General features: G+C 43.2%; 1 pseudogene; it reads left to right on the forward strand.

Annotated features, from left to right (window-relative positions):
- The first annotated feature begins 12,012 nt into the window (after positions 1 to 12,012).
- LOC120844717 lies at positions 12,013 to 14,545 on the forward strand (annotated as a pseudogene).
- The last annotated feature ends 247 nt before the right edge of the window (positions 14,546 to 14,792 follow it).

Raw genomic sequence — 14,792 nt, forward strand, 5'->3', positions numbered from 1 at the left:
TGGAACACCGATATACTTAAAAATGTTAGAACGCTGCAGGTGTATACCATCTATCTCGGACGAAAACATTAAAGGAGTCTTCTTTTTGGTTATACTTGCGACAGTTGTCTTATCAAAATTGATGCGTATATTCCACCTCTCACACCATCGAAAAATAGTCAACACAGAACGATTCAACAAGATTTGATCATCAGCACTTTCCACCTTAATGTAAACCAAACAATCGTCAGCAAACAATCGTACTTTCACAGCCGAATCAATATTTTAAGCGATATCGTTAACATAAATTGAAAATAAAACCGGCCCCAAAACAGAGCCCTGGGGTACGCCAGACGAGACAGGCAGAACAGATGAAGCAAGGCCGTCTATTTTGAACATACTGCGTCCGATAAGAAAGATATGACTTGATGGGAGAAACCAAGCTCTTATCAACACCGAGACGCAGTAATTTCTTTAGTACCTTGCTATGTATGACTCGGTCGAATGCCTTTGATAGGTCGATAGACACAACATCGACTTGCCCACGTGCGTTTATGTTCTTCACCAAACTGATGTGTTGATTCAAATAGCTGAGTAATAGTCGAGAGTTTCCTGCGGAAACAGTGCTGTTTGTTGCGGAAAGGTTGTTGTTTTTCATGAAATCTACGAGCCGTTCACTGATAATGGGTTCGACAATTTTGCATGAATTTGATGACAACGAAATCGGTCTTTAGTTTTCTACGCTAAGAATGTTGCCCGATTTGTGAATTGGTACAACTTTGGCGGTTAGCCAGTCATTTGGTAAGCGACATTCGTCGAGAGATTTCTGAAAGATGGTAGTCAGAAAGTGTTATACCGGTTCGCAATAGCGTCTCCGAAATTTGTTCGAAATTCTATCTGGTCCTGGAGTTTCTTTACATCAATATTTAGCAGTAGAGCCCTTACTCCCTCAAAGTTAATTTGAATATCTTGCGCTAACAAGTCAGGCTCATCGATTGTTATAGTATTCACAGAATTGTCAGCTGAAAAAAAACAAATGAAAATCTTTGTTGTATTCATCTGGCATGGCTGGTGTTTTTTTTTTACCACTTATAGTTCCATCCACAAGGAATTCCTTTACACCTTTTTTTTTTAGGAGACAAATGTTGCCAGAACTTATTGGGCATTGTTGTCAAAAGCGAATTCATGGTATTTGCAAACCAATTTGATTTTGGCGTTTTTTACCTTGTTTTTATGTCCTGACATAAAGAACTAATTACAGATGGGTTCCTGTACTTACATAATTGTTTACGTTTCAATTTGCGTTTCAAATGGATGATCTTTTGTGCAACCCACGAATTTGTTTGATTGATTTTTTTTTACTCTTCGTGGGACCAATGATATGAAGCAGTGATTTACTGTTTCCTTAAAATGCTTCCAGATGTTTTCCACGTTATTGTTCGGACATAGGGAATCAAAGGAGTATTCAAGATAATCTAAGACGGATGTGTCATCAGTGTTTGCGAAGTTATAAACGAGTGCAATATTATTTTACCTTTCTTTAAGTAGGCTATCACATCTTACTGTCACGCGCACCATTTTGTTGTCTGAAATCCTATCTACAACCGATACCTCGTAAACAAAGGAACCCATCGAAAGAATGCAAAGGTCTAAAATGTAATTTCGTGGTCCGCATGTTCTGGTGGGTTCCAACACTATTTTATCTAGACCGTGTTTTAACATTACACTTCTAGCATGTAGTCATCTTGTTTGCCGCCTGACCTTTCAACAACTCTTTCTGCCCAGTTGATGTATGGTAAATTAAAATCCCCAATAATAATTAGTTTAGCGCGTTCATTAACATGTTGCGTCAAAACATCGTCCACCTTTTCAATAAAACTAATCCCTCAGGCTATTCCACCGACCAAAATGGTGCAGTTTTTTTAGGAATATTTTGCACCATACATTTTCAAGGGATGGAAAATGTGTTACAGCCTGATATTTCAGGGACCGCTTTATAAGCAACGCAACTTACCCACCTCTAGTGTCTCTATCACGGCGTAAAATATCATATCCGGCCGGAAAAACTTCGAAGTGTCGCAGCCATGTTTCTGTAATTACAACCATGTGATGGTCGGGGTACAATATTACACTTTCTAGTTGGGCAGCCTTGTTCATGACATTCTGTGTATTTAGCGTAACTATGATTAATCTGGCACCCTTCCGATGTCAATTTTGCCCCGAAGCATGGTTGGGAACTGGGCCGTAGGGGTGCATTTTTTTATACCCTTTGTTCTTTTTCTGGGTCCCGCGTATACGCTTCATCGTTAACGTAAAGTTTGTCGTGAACAAGCTTAACCTTCGCTCCCCTCAGTTCTTCCTCGCGGGCCGACTCCCACAGTTTTTTTGTTTCTTGTCAGCAAGGACTCTTTTGAAAAGTCATCGGAAACTGACACCGCAGTCCCTTTTAGTTTTTTACAGCTTTGAACACTGATAGTTTTTCATTATAGTCGAATACCTTAAGGACTACAGGTTTGTTTTTACCCTGCACGGTCCGTCCTATCCTGTGTATCCTTTCTAACGAGGTCAGTGACACACCTAGTTGCTTATTAAAGACGTCGTCAAGAACCTCTTGTTCCAGACACCTCTTCGTTTCTCCGGGATTCTCGGGAATGCCAAAGATAACAAGGTTGTTCCGACGAGATCGATCTTTGAATTCCTATAGCCTCCCGTTCTGGTGAACTTAAAGTGTTTTTCAGCAGTTGTACCTCGCTTTGTAATTCGCGGATTTTGTTTCCATTTTCGGCCACCGACTTTAGAACCCTATCTTTCTATCTTCAATGCTCTTTAGTGTCTTGTTTATATTTTGGTTATCAGGTTTGAGTTCTTTTATGTCATTTGCGATTTCTTGCTGGTTTTTTAGAACTTCCAGCAGTATTTCCATGGCCTTATCGGCGCCCGGGTTTAATTCAACATCACCAGATAGTCTCAGAAGTAGTCTACTAACGCAAAGCATTCACATACGCATTGCAATAAACATTTGAGCTGGTTTAAACATATAGACAACATAACATTTGCTGCTTTTAGGAAGATTGGATTGATTAAGCACAAACTAAAGATCAGGCCCTCTGATGTAAAATCACTGGCCAACAGCTCACTTGTAAGACTCAACTTGAATACGCCAGCATTGTATCTGACCCTTTTACCAAAAATATATAAATAAACTTGAACGAGTTGAAAGGCGGACAGTCAGAATTATTTACGATAACTTCAAACGATCCGCCTCTCCCTCCTCACTAATGCAGATAAACGAAATTGACTTGATACAGGAAACAAGAAAAAAAGGCTAGGCTCCAGTCTTAGTTTCGTCTTCCAAAAAATCGGCTTTTTATTAATCGCCACTCATACCTAGAGCCCGTTACTACTAAAAGACCAGACGTTATCAGCCACACTTACTGTCTCTTTACATTGCTCGCAACGGTCTTTTAAAATTGTCTTTTTTTCCCACGACAATTAGTGACTGGAATTCTCTTCCCACTCAGTTAGCCGTTTCCTCCCAGTTCATGACCACATAGGTCCTCATGGTCCTCAATGCTACATTTTCTTCTGCTGCTGGTGGCTTTTTGTGCTCTGAATAAAAGTTATTCATTTCTCTCTCGTATTCACTCCTGCTTGCGCCATCTTGGTCTGCAGTATGTTATAAATAAAACAAATCTATATATATTTTAAGATAATGTAAGTAAGACCTGTGTGAAACGCTTAAGTGTAAAGCAAAAAAACTCGCTTCGAGCACACGTGCAAATGGTTACATTGGCGTATCTATCTATTGACCGCGAATCCTGCACAAAACTAAAAGAGAAAGCATTTTTTTTTATCTTGCTCGTTGACGCAGGAAACTATCCTTGTCACATATGTTTTGTGGTTCCGTCTTGCAACGAAGACAGAACCCGTCGATCTGCTACCGGCCAGTCACCGTCCAGCAGATGGCACGTAAATTTGTTTTCAGGCTAGATGCACAAACAAGTGTTTTCCAGAACGCTAATCGATGTTTCGACCTTCCGATCGAAGAATCTTTAATCGCTGCAGACTAAGCGTTGAAGGTCAGCGGTTGGACTGTCTTCTCATCCAGACAACATTTCAGTGGTTCTGCTATCGGCACGCCACTGTTCGATAGATTAAGCGCTGATTTGTTTGCAGGCGAGATGCACGAGCAAACCTTCTCCAGAATGCAAATGGCTGTCGTGGCTTTCAAGTCAAATCGTATTTACCTGCTGGATTTTCAACTAAACGGGAGCAGATTGCGCACCTTTCGATTGTGCACCTTTCGTCTCGACAACCTTTCTGACTGCGCAGTCATATTGTTTCGGAAAATGACGTGACGGAACGCGAAGAAGAGACTCGCGCTCCAAGGAAAACTACGTGCACCAAGAGCGCGCTCTGGCTTCAGTCTCCGGCGGCGCTCCTGTCCGTTTTCTGAGCTGAACGCCAAACTCTCGCGCTCCGAAGCACGGACTTAAAGGGATACTACAACGAAATTTCGGCGCTTATTTTTGGCTCTGTTCGTGTTCAAGGGACCAGTGTCACATCAGACACACCAATCTCTTATTGAAAAAGACACGAAAATGAACTTTAGAACGAATTAAATGATTAGCAGGAATCACCTGGTGAATGCCGCTAAAGCCCGTCTAGAAACTTGGACAGGTAGTGACGATGCCTGTCTCGCCTAGAACTATACATCCCTTGAACATAAAATCATCCCGCCAGCTCTCCGGCCACCACGAGAAAAATCACCGGGACTCTTTTTTGTGCGTCCCAGACGCCGCTATTGTCCCGCTACAAGATTGCAGAAGATTAACCCGTAAATCAAAATTTGTACAAAATCAGCTTTGGGGTTAGTTGCGGTGGCCCGATCGCTGGGGTGCTTCAGCCGCTTCCGTGAGTGCAACGGCTAGGACATCCTTTCGACGTGAGCCTCGCCGCAGCTTTGCTTGACCCGAGATAATCTACGTGAAAATTGCGCCGGATGTCACGTGCTCTCCGCCGGCTGCTCTTCGAGCGCTCCATAAGGAAAAATACAGCCATGAGGCTCAAAATACCACACCCATAATTGTAATTTACGGATATTGTGGATCATATTCAGCCTATTCTTGAGGACAAGTGGTATATTACGAATATTGTTGAAGTATCTCTTTAACTCGTCCAATGAGAATGCATGAAAACAAATCACGAGGCAAATAAAAAGGCGCGAACGTAACCGGTCTCGACCTAAGTGTTTTAAGCCTGTCCGTTACTATAATCTGACAAACCAACTTTTTTTTTTTTTAATTCCTACATACTTATTATTTTATTGTCCTGACCCCCCCCCCCCCCCAACCCCCCCCCCCCCCTCTCAAAAAAAAAAATGAAGAAATAAGATGAGATTATATTATTCCGCATCCTATCTTTGATGCTAACTGCTTTTGGGCTCGCTTTTCTTACCAAAATATCAGTTCTCGGAGGGTGGACCGTGCGTCGATGTATGTTCCTTTAACCGAGAAAATATATGCCTGCTTCGCGAAAACTTTCTCTGCCAGTAGGAACGAATATAATAAAGAAAAACTCGGGAGGCAACGACGACTCGGGGCACTTTATCTGCAGTCACGGAAAGGCCAAACTGTTTCCGGCTGCGCAAACTATACTCCCTGCACCCCATAGGTTGACAGTGCGGTGGTAGCTACGTGTTAGCCTGACCAATCAACAGCCTCCCTTTCATCACCTCACTCCGCTCTCGGCATTTGGGGTCCGGGCCAGAGTGTGATCACGTGGCCGAAGATAGAGAAATGACTAGTCCAAGAAGCACGTATCTTCCAACGCGCTGTCAGCTCTGTGGTCAACGGAGTGCAGAGACAAGGTCAGTACTTTTTTCTTCTTTTTCTCGCGATGTCTACAGCACATGAAATAAGCCGCCACATGCGGGATGCGCGATTCCTTGTTGAGTTTGGCTCGGTATGAAAATAACCGGACCGGCCGCAGTCAGCGGAAGAATCTACCGCATCGAAGGGGAGTGCCGAACGGAAAAGACAATATTTGTGCGAGTCAGACACGACAGATGTGTTTGCTTTTCATTCTCTTTGCGAGTTCGCCGTCGGACAGACCGCTCGTGTGGCAAGAGACTCAGCGGGATTACGAACTCAGCACTCGCCACGGAACGAGTCAGAGGAAGCACTGCATATAACGTAGTGCGGCGCTCCCACGCTATGATTTCGTGGTTGCATAAGCACAAATGCTCTCGGAAAACTTCGGTTCACGCTTTGGTTGAGGCTTTGTTGATTCGGAGGAACGTAAGTTCTCACCGTCGTCCATGGAAATAGAAAAATCCGAGAGATGGACAGTTTTGCAAGGGCACAGCACGTGTTGCCGAATAAAGAGGGTGGGCCAAGTAACTCAATTTTATGCGTAGAGCTTTTGCTTAATGCCTTCGTAAAGTTGACCATATTTGTGGGCTTGTGCTTTTTTTATTGTTAATATTTGCTAAGGAGATTTACAGTTCAGTTCGACTGGGGCGTAAGAATAGCACTTATAAATAGTGTTCCTTAAAACAAAAAAATTAGGAAAGCAATCATTAGATAAATACGCAAAGAAAATAGCGACAGGGACGCATCTTACTTAATTGATAGTTCGTGACTTGTAGAAGATTAACAATTGAAGTCAGTTTAAAGTGAAGTTAAAGTAATATTTTCTTTTTGCGCTGAGAAACACAATTTGTTTTATTTTTATATTAACCGATACATAACTTTTAATTGTTGCCAGAGGTCGAAAGGAACAGCTACAACTGTTAATATATTTTAAAAATTTTATTTTTTATTTTATTTTGTGGCACAAATATAAGCGGCAAAATTTTATTTGTGGAATATTATCCCGAAGTAAACAATTTCCGGTGTCGGGTTTTTCTAACCGTGTTGCATTGTGTACAACGCGAATTTCGAAATTTTAGTACTCAACCCATGAAGGGTACAGCCGCGGAAAATATGAAAATGTCCAGGGCGAGGTGTGGCTTAGTAGGCCTGCAGCGCCATCTATCAGAAGAACGCTCGACGCTTATCGAGGCTTCAGCGGCTGTTTAATTTTTGTCGTCCCTCCACGCTTGACTGGCTGTTGCTTATTTGTTGCTGATTTTGAGCGCCGAGTGTAGCGGCGACCCGCGACAAAAGTCGAAATCTAGCACTGCTTGAAACACCGAGTCGGCAAGTTAAATGGTCGGTCTTTGGGCGTTTGATAACGAATTCGTGGCATAGACGAATATAAGCATTGCTATATAAAATTAACTAAAAACCGCTTATCGGATTTTATCCCACGATTGATGACGTAGCCTCAAAATATTGCTTTTCACAATTCAATCTGATCCAAAAGCTGCGCAAAACAAAAGGAGTTGACACAGCAGTCGTCTGCCGACCAAGTGGGGAGTAAGGACCAAAAACAAACCACCGAGATGCCCTTCGTCCACGGAATGGCATCGATGATAGCTCAACTTTCTTCCGTTAGATATCACTGGAGGTCTATGCAGCCACGTACTGACCAAGGCTTTTTCATAACGTCCCCGACTGCACATGCTACACCATACCAGAGAACTGGTGCTTTTTTCGACCACCAGGTAATGTTTTGTCGTGCTAATGAAGTCTTGATTAAGAACGTCGCATTGTTTGTAGTAAGTCTCCGTCAGATTGCAGGCGCATTCAGCGGAATTTGAGCCTGCCGTTTTTGTATCCGTAGATTAATACTTCGCCCCGGAGCTACAAAGGCAGTTCGTGTACTGCATAATGCCATTCTTTTTCTTCTAAAGTAAAGGTACCAAACAAGCCTATTGCGATTAGAATCAAAATGCAAGTCACGGCTACATTTCTTATATTCGGGGCGTCTAATTTGAACAAAAAAAAAAAAAAAATGACCCGTGAGTGACACGAATGAAAACCTGCGTTCAAAACATTTTTTTTTTTTCAACCAGCCAAGCGCAGGCCATGCTTACTCTTTATTTCATGCCTCGCGCAATTGGCGATTCGAGGTTGAAATATGGGTTAAGACAACACTTTAACGGAAGCATGCGGGCATAATCTGCAATGCATGCCTTCAAATTCATATTAAAAATAGCGCTAAAAAGAGGGTCAAAAAGGGGAATAAGCACGAAGGACAAGCGCTATTTTACAATTTTATTTTACATGTCTGCAAAGGATAATATTAAAGGTCTACCAACCTGGGCTATTTATAATATTTTTCATAGCCCCACTGACACTTGGGATTTTCATATGCAACTTGTGGTATTTGTCCGACGCAAAGTACTGCTTGACGTTGGGTACGTTCTCAAACCTTTCGAGATATTTAAGCAGCTCGGGGTAAGGTTCGGACGCCTCCGGCTTGAACTCATAGTTCAGTTTCCTCAAAATTGACGTATGTCAGCCAGTCACTCAGTGCCCACCTTTTTCCTCCCAGATGCTTTGTCCAACACTTAAAGCTGCAGTCCCACCGCGGCCATGAAAAATGACAATATGTGCCCTTATTTGAAGAGTGGTTTTGACGCTTAGTTACTAACTAAAAAATTTAAGTTATGCTACCTTATAGAATAGGCAATGGGCCTCATTTGGATGTATGATACATATTTCTGAAGCAAAAAGCGAGATCGATGAGTATCTGTGAATATTGGTGTTTTTGGTCATACGTGGTTTGGTAGAACCAATGGGGAGAGTTTCCGTTAGAGCAATTTGCTTCAAAATTTTATGGTCTGAAGATAAAGAGTGTTTTCTTTCCACAGCGTGGCCTTTCTTATCATTTTCTTTTTACTTTCGGAGGTTTACCTCTAGGACAATTGGCTTCACGGAAGCATATTCACGAGCTATTTTCTGTAAACCTCTTGCATATTTGCTTCTGAAACTTCTTATAGCTATTTATATATACAACTTAGAAATGTGTGCTAAGTGTAATTATGATTGACGTATAACTTTTGCTGTAAGACTCACGTAAAACCAATTAAAAATGTCAAAATCAGACGAACATCGTTTGGTAATACGAATCCACCGCTATGGGTTGTCAACACAATTGATCAACGTCTTACGCAGAGACGATTAAGTATGTTCTCTTTTGCATACCGAAGCGCGTTTTCGCATTTTCGCAATTGGTTTCTCTAAAAAACTGCATGAACTTCAGGCAATATTACATTCTTCTTAGACACAAAAAATCAGATCTGTCAATATTTATACTATTCGATGGGTAATCATGTTGTCATAACGATGGGTTAATATCTGACCACTTTTTATCTTATGTATCACATTTGTTTGAGGATGGACTTGTATCACTTTTGTTTGAGAATGGACACAAACATGATAGCCGGTTTTTTAGATGTCTTGATGGTCGCTTGCGCCATCTTTTGAGTTCTGGCTCAAATATAACGACGTGTTGAAGCAAATTCCTATAGGACGGCGCTGATTGTGTTTCTGACGTATAGACTGACATAACGCTTCTAGTCCCTCAAATTTTTGTTCGAGCTTGTCCCGCGTTCTTAAAAACGGCCAAAAAGAAAAAAACAGCGAGCGAGACACGTTTTATTTGCAAGTTCTGCCTCGGGCATTCGTGCAGTTGACTTTCGACTGCTACAGTGTCCAGTTCCCTTGGAAACATAAACCCTCGAGGTTCCCACATGTAGCGCAGCACAGTATCAGCTAAAGTTAAGAGTCGAATCAGCGTAGGTTGAGCGCTGGGTTAGCGCTGTGCCAGCTTTAAATTTCCGTGCGCCATTGCTTGATATTCGAACACGCTGAACAACGGCAGGACAGCGAGAGCATTAAAATATCCGGGTCTAAAATTATACAAGATGACGACGAAGTGTCTTCTATAATTTCGAGAGCTTGGATTTTGAAGCTGTTTCTCGCCTCTTCCGTTGTGCACGGTCCCCGGAGCTCATAATTTCATCGCCTAAGCGATGGTTTTCCCGCTCAGCTAATGCAATACCGCTGGGTAAAAGCTGATTTATACAGCAACCTGTCTTATGTTGCGTTACGTTGCGTGAGCATAGTTCAATATACAACCACGAGTCACCGCAAAAATTCACCATTTGCCGTACGGCGACCAATTCACGGTGTAGCTTGGCACTCGGCGCCTCTATGACGAATATTGGCGTGACTGGAGTTCGTAACATAACGTAACATAAGGAAGCGTCGCTGTGTAAGTCGGGCTTGCTCTCTGCAATGTGATTATATCAACAAGATTCTGTCGTGAAGGCACCCCACTCTCTCCTATCCCAAGACCGTCTGTAAGCTCCTGAGTCGCCTGGTTCCGGCAGTGGGCACAACATTTTCCGGTTTTCGGACAATCACGGCATCTCACTTTTGTGTGTTTCTGTGTATGTGTGTGTGCGTGTGTGTGTGTGTTTCCGTACACCATCAATATTTTCATTCTTACTTCAAAAAAGTCACCAGGATGCTCGCAATAACCCAAGTGTTCGCATCGTTCAAGCAACCTGCAGATCCTGCGGCATCCATTCGCCGTGTTATGTACCGCGGTACTGGAACAGTGGTATTGGTCTGTTTGCCTTCGGGTTTCATAGTACCTCATGAAGAGCACGTCAGCTTCCGGCGGCGGTGGCAAGCAGTGGCAGACAAGACGTCACAGCATGAAAAACGTCTTTCGTTACCATGGAAAGTCGAGGACAGGCAGGTACGAGAGGTCAAACGCATCGTATAGGGTCACGTCCTGAATCATCACACACATACATGGCACCAAATGATAAAGCAATACCCTGAACGCGAGGAGAGGCTCATGTGAAAAGCTGTCAAACTATGAACTCCAGAACTACCCAGTCTGGCCGCTATTGCATGAAACTTTTGCAAGAAACCTTTCCCGCACCAGCTCGCGCCTATCGCGCGCGCACGCGATTTAAACCTTGCGCTCTGGTAGGCTCAAGCTGAGCCTACAATGATTTACAAAAGGACGTCCATAACCAAATTAGGCCGGATTAGAAGCGAGTCCCGTACCGTCTGCACGCGCATCGTCTTTGTCCTCGGTGGTTTCTGGCACGCGCCTCAGCAGCACCGCTACAATATGATTACTTCTTGGCTCACTTTTTTGCATATGTGCCTTGCTGTGACAAATCGCCTAATGCTCTAATAATTTTAGAACGCCAAATCAACGCCAGCTACCACCAAGGATTGTCCTGCTATAAAAGTGGATGTCCTATGTACATCAATGACGCCCTCCACTTTTGCCTCAGGACCACCTAGTAGACGTGAGAAATGCGGGAGCGCTATCAGGCCTAACAAAGACCAGTCTGGTGAAAAATCTCCTGCATCTGGTCCGTCGGCCAGGGATGCACCTTGTGTACAACTAATTCAACTGACAAAGTTGGCAACAGAGAAGAGCCGTCTGAAGATATGTTTACCCAAAATTATTAAGCCTCTTCTTTATTGCGCACCCACTCCTCTTTACCACCTAGGAAACAAAAGTGGTACATTTGGCAGCCCAATAAAGACGTACGAGGTGGAGTGCACTGAACTTGTGCCTTGAGATGTTGCTGTGGCGTTTTCATCGGCCATACCCACCCCTTTTGCTCCCTCGCCAATGGACAACTCTGCCACCCCGGCAGATTTCAATGGAGGTCCGCCTGCAGTAGATTTGTTTTATTTTGATTGGGAACAGGGTGAAGATGAAGAAGAACCCCCTGATATTATAATTGTTGGACCGTCAGAGCGAGGACCTGTGTCTGATTTGGACTCAATATCTTGGAGGAGAATTGTATCTCCAGCACACCTTATTAACGCGGTATGTGATCCAGACTGGCATAAGTGCTCCTGTAATGAAGGGAAATTTATCTACAAGTCAGAAAGACGAGTTGGGCTCTGGTCAGAATTTAAATTCTTATGTGACAAATGCCACCAAGTTAGAACTGTCACCACAGACCCCCTCACAAAGCCTACACCACTCGCGGACGAGACAAAACTGGGTGAAAATGACTGCGCCGTGCGGGGATTTACAAGTTTTAGATCAGGGTATGCCAACCTCGACGAGACATTGTCAATCTTGGGGATACCCACTATGAGCAAGGGCGCCTTCCTGAGGCGCGAAGAGGCTCTCGGCCAGGTAAATGTATAATTGTTCATTTTAGAATTATTTTCATCATACAAACTGACAAAACACAAAACAAAAAATAGCACAGGAGCAGTTACCGATCATTCAGCAACTGGACGGCAAAGTATATAAATGATACCAAGCCATTTTCGTTTTCGCCAAATTTGCACGTAACCAACTACTAGATGCGAGCCTTAGTAGACCGTGTTCCCGTTTCTATAAGGACATCCAGTAAATGCTACGATGCGTGCGCGAAGGCGACAGCTCAGCATCCAGTGTTGTTTTCGAGGTTCTCAGAACGGGGCTTGCTAACACTCTCTAATAATGTATTTGTTCAGAATGTGATCTGGCCCCACCTCGTTTATTTTATTAGATGGCAGATGGGATGGAAACCGTACTTATTATTTCTATGCAGTATTCATACACCCATCACCCAAATTATAAATGCAATCGTATATGGGTAAAAATGAGCACCAATTGTATAAAAAGATATTACTACATTACTTACATTATTTCGGTCACGAGGACTATATACTTACTTGTTAACTTTTTGTTTTCTTGCATCTGCAGGAACGGGATGCACTTCTCTATGACGAGATGCATGGTTCGGGCAGGAAAGGTGGAGAAGCGTCTTGCAGTGGAAGCTGACGATATCTGCGAAGATGGGACACCTTACATTACCGTGGTTTTTGACGGGGCATAACCACACCGGAGTCATGGACATCGATCTTCGGCAAATTCTTGCCTTGCAGTCATTATTGGTGCAAAAACAAAAAAAAAAGTTATTATATTTAGGCGGGAAGAACGAAGTTTGCTCTACTTGCGACTTTTACAGAAATAATAACCTTACTTTAAAGAAACATAAGTGATATAAAAATTGGGATAAAAGCTCTGCAACCATGGAATCAGCCACAATTGTACAAGGATTCCGACAAAGTGAAAAAATGCATGGCGTGCAGTAGAGGATCTTTATTGGAGACGGAGACTCCTCAGTTCACCAGCAGGTTTTGTCTAGAGTTGATTACGGAACTTTTATAAAAAAACAAGAATTCGCCAACCTTGTGGTAAAGTGCTACACGTATCGCTTGTATGCTATTGACAAGGCTATGGAATTGCCAATACCTCATTGGTCCAAGGATCACAGGTATAAAAAATGGAGCACGAAAGGCGATAGCCCACTGTGCTAGGGTACTGCAGAAGTACCCTGTAAATGAAAGTGAAGAAAGGCTTGAACAGAAGCGGCTCACACGGGAGCTTGCCGAAGATTTAGTGAATGGACCTAAGCGCGTGCTTGGATCACGCGAAAAATATAAGGAATATTTCTGCAACGCATTCAATGGAGAAAACATCTTTGATAAAATACCCGAGGTTCTATGGATACAGATCCCCACTGCGGGATATGTAATTTCGGACATATCTTCACGCCTCGTAACTGATGATACCAGCAACCTCGCCGAGACTGTCATGTCTCTTGTTGTCAAAATATCGGTTGGAAAGCAAGCCAATAGGCGACAACAAGGCTCCTATCAACATCGTTGCCATGAAGCAGGGCTAAGTTTTCAAAAAAGTCCCAACTGGCATTAGTTTTCCCAGAAATCAGTGAAAACGAAGGATTCACTTGCAACACTAAAATGATACACCCACAAATATCCAAACGACGCCATTCCAGAATGTCTTGACAGAGGAGCACTGCTGAAGCATTTTCTCAGCAGGTACCACCATGTAAGCAACCTACCAGCGAAGGAACATCTCGCCACTATATGGTCCATCTTCCGAGAAGCCTGATACGCCTCCCGAACTCTTCAGAGAAAAAGCTACAATTATGCTAAATTGATTGCAGCTGATTGAAGCTCACCGCAACAATCTTGAAATCGTCAGAAGAGGACAGCCCAACAACGAAAGGTGGTATGCTGAACGGAGGAGGCGACTGACTGCGACGTACATCGGAAAGATCTGCAGACGCCTGAACCCCACACCACGCGCAGCAGATGTGAGAGCGATCTTGAAAAAAAGTAGTTTCACTAGCGCAGCGGCCCAGTACGGTATTTTGAATGAGCATGTAGCACTCCGGGTCTACGAAAACCCGAGAGACGTCAGAGTGCAACCGCGTGGCATTTTCATAGAATTGGACAATGGTTTCCTGGCTGCAACACCCGATAGATTGATCAGAGCGGATGGGATATCAGAAGTAAAGTGTCCGGAATCTCGAAAAAATGAGGAGCCAGCAAAAGCTGCGTAACTTTACAACGATCGGAAATACACGGGAGAAACTCCAAAGCTTTCTTCAAGGCACTACAGATACTATCGAATTCAGGGGCAGCTGCAGATCACAGGTCGAGAATTGTTTGAATTTATACTCTACGCAAATCAAAAGATCCATATGCAAAGGATACATAGGGAAAGTGATTTTTGGCGAACTGAAATGGAATTCCTTCTCACAAGGTTTACAACGAGTGCATCCTTCCTAAGCTTGTTGATTCTCGTCTTGATCGAAATATGAAAATCAAGGATTCACCCAACATTCTTTACGGTATTAACAAGAAAAAATAAAACAGAACAAAAAAGTTTTGAGGAACGCAGTTTGACAGACATTTCATTCAAGGGCGCTCATTTTCGGGACAGTTACAGACAAAAGCGACTCCTCCCCCAGGCGAGATTTGAAAGACAGGCCTCCCCGTTCATGCTTCTTGACCTCCGTCCCAGCAGACACATTGGAAATATCAGTGACTTCCTTGACAGCCGCCGAT

The sequence above is a fragment of the Ixodes scapularis genome, unplaced genomic scaffold (genome assembly GCF_016920785.2).
Source record: "Ixodes scapularis isolate PalLabHiFi unplaced genomic scaffold, ASM1692078v2 PGA_scaffold5__190_contigs__length_132052651, whole genome shotgun sequence".
NCBI classification, from domain to species: domain Eukaryota; kingdom Metazoa; phylum Arthropoda; class Arachnida; order Ixodida; family Ixodidae; genus Ixodes; species Ixodes scapularis.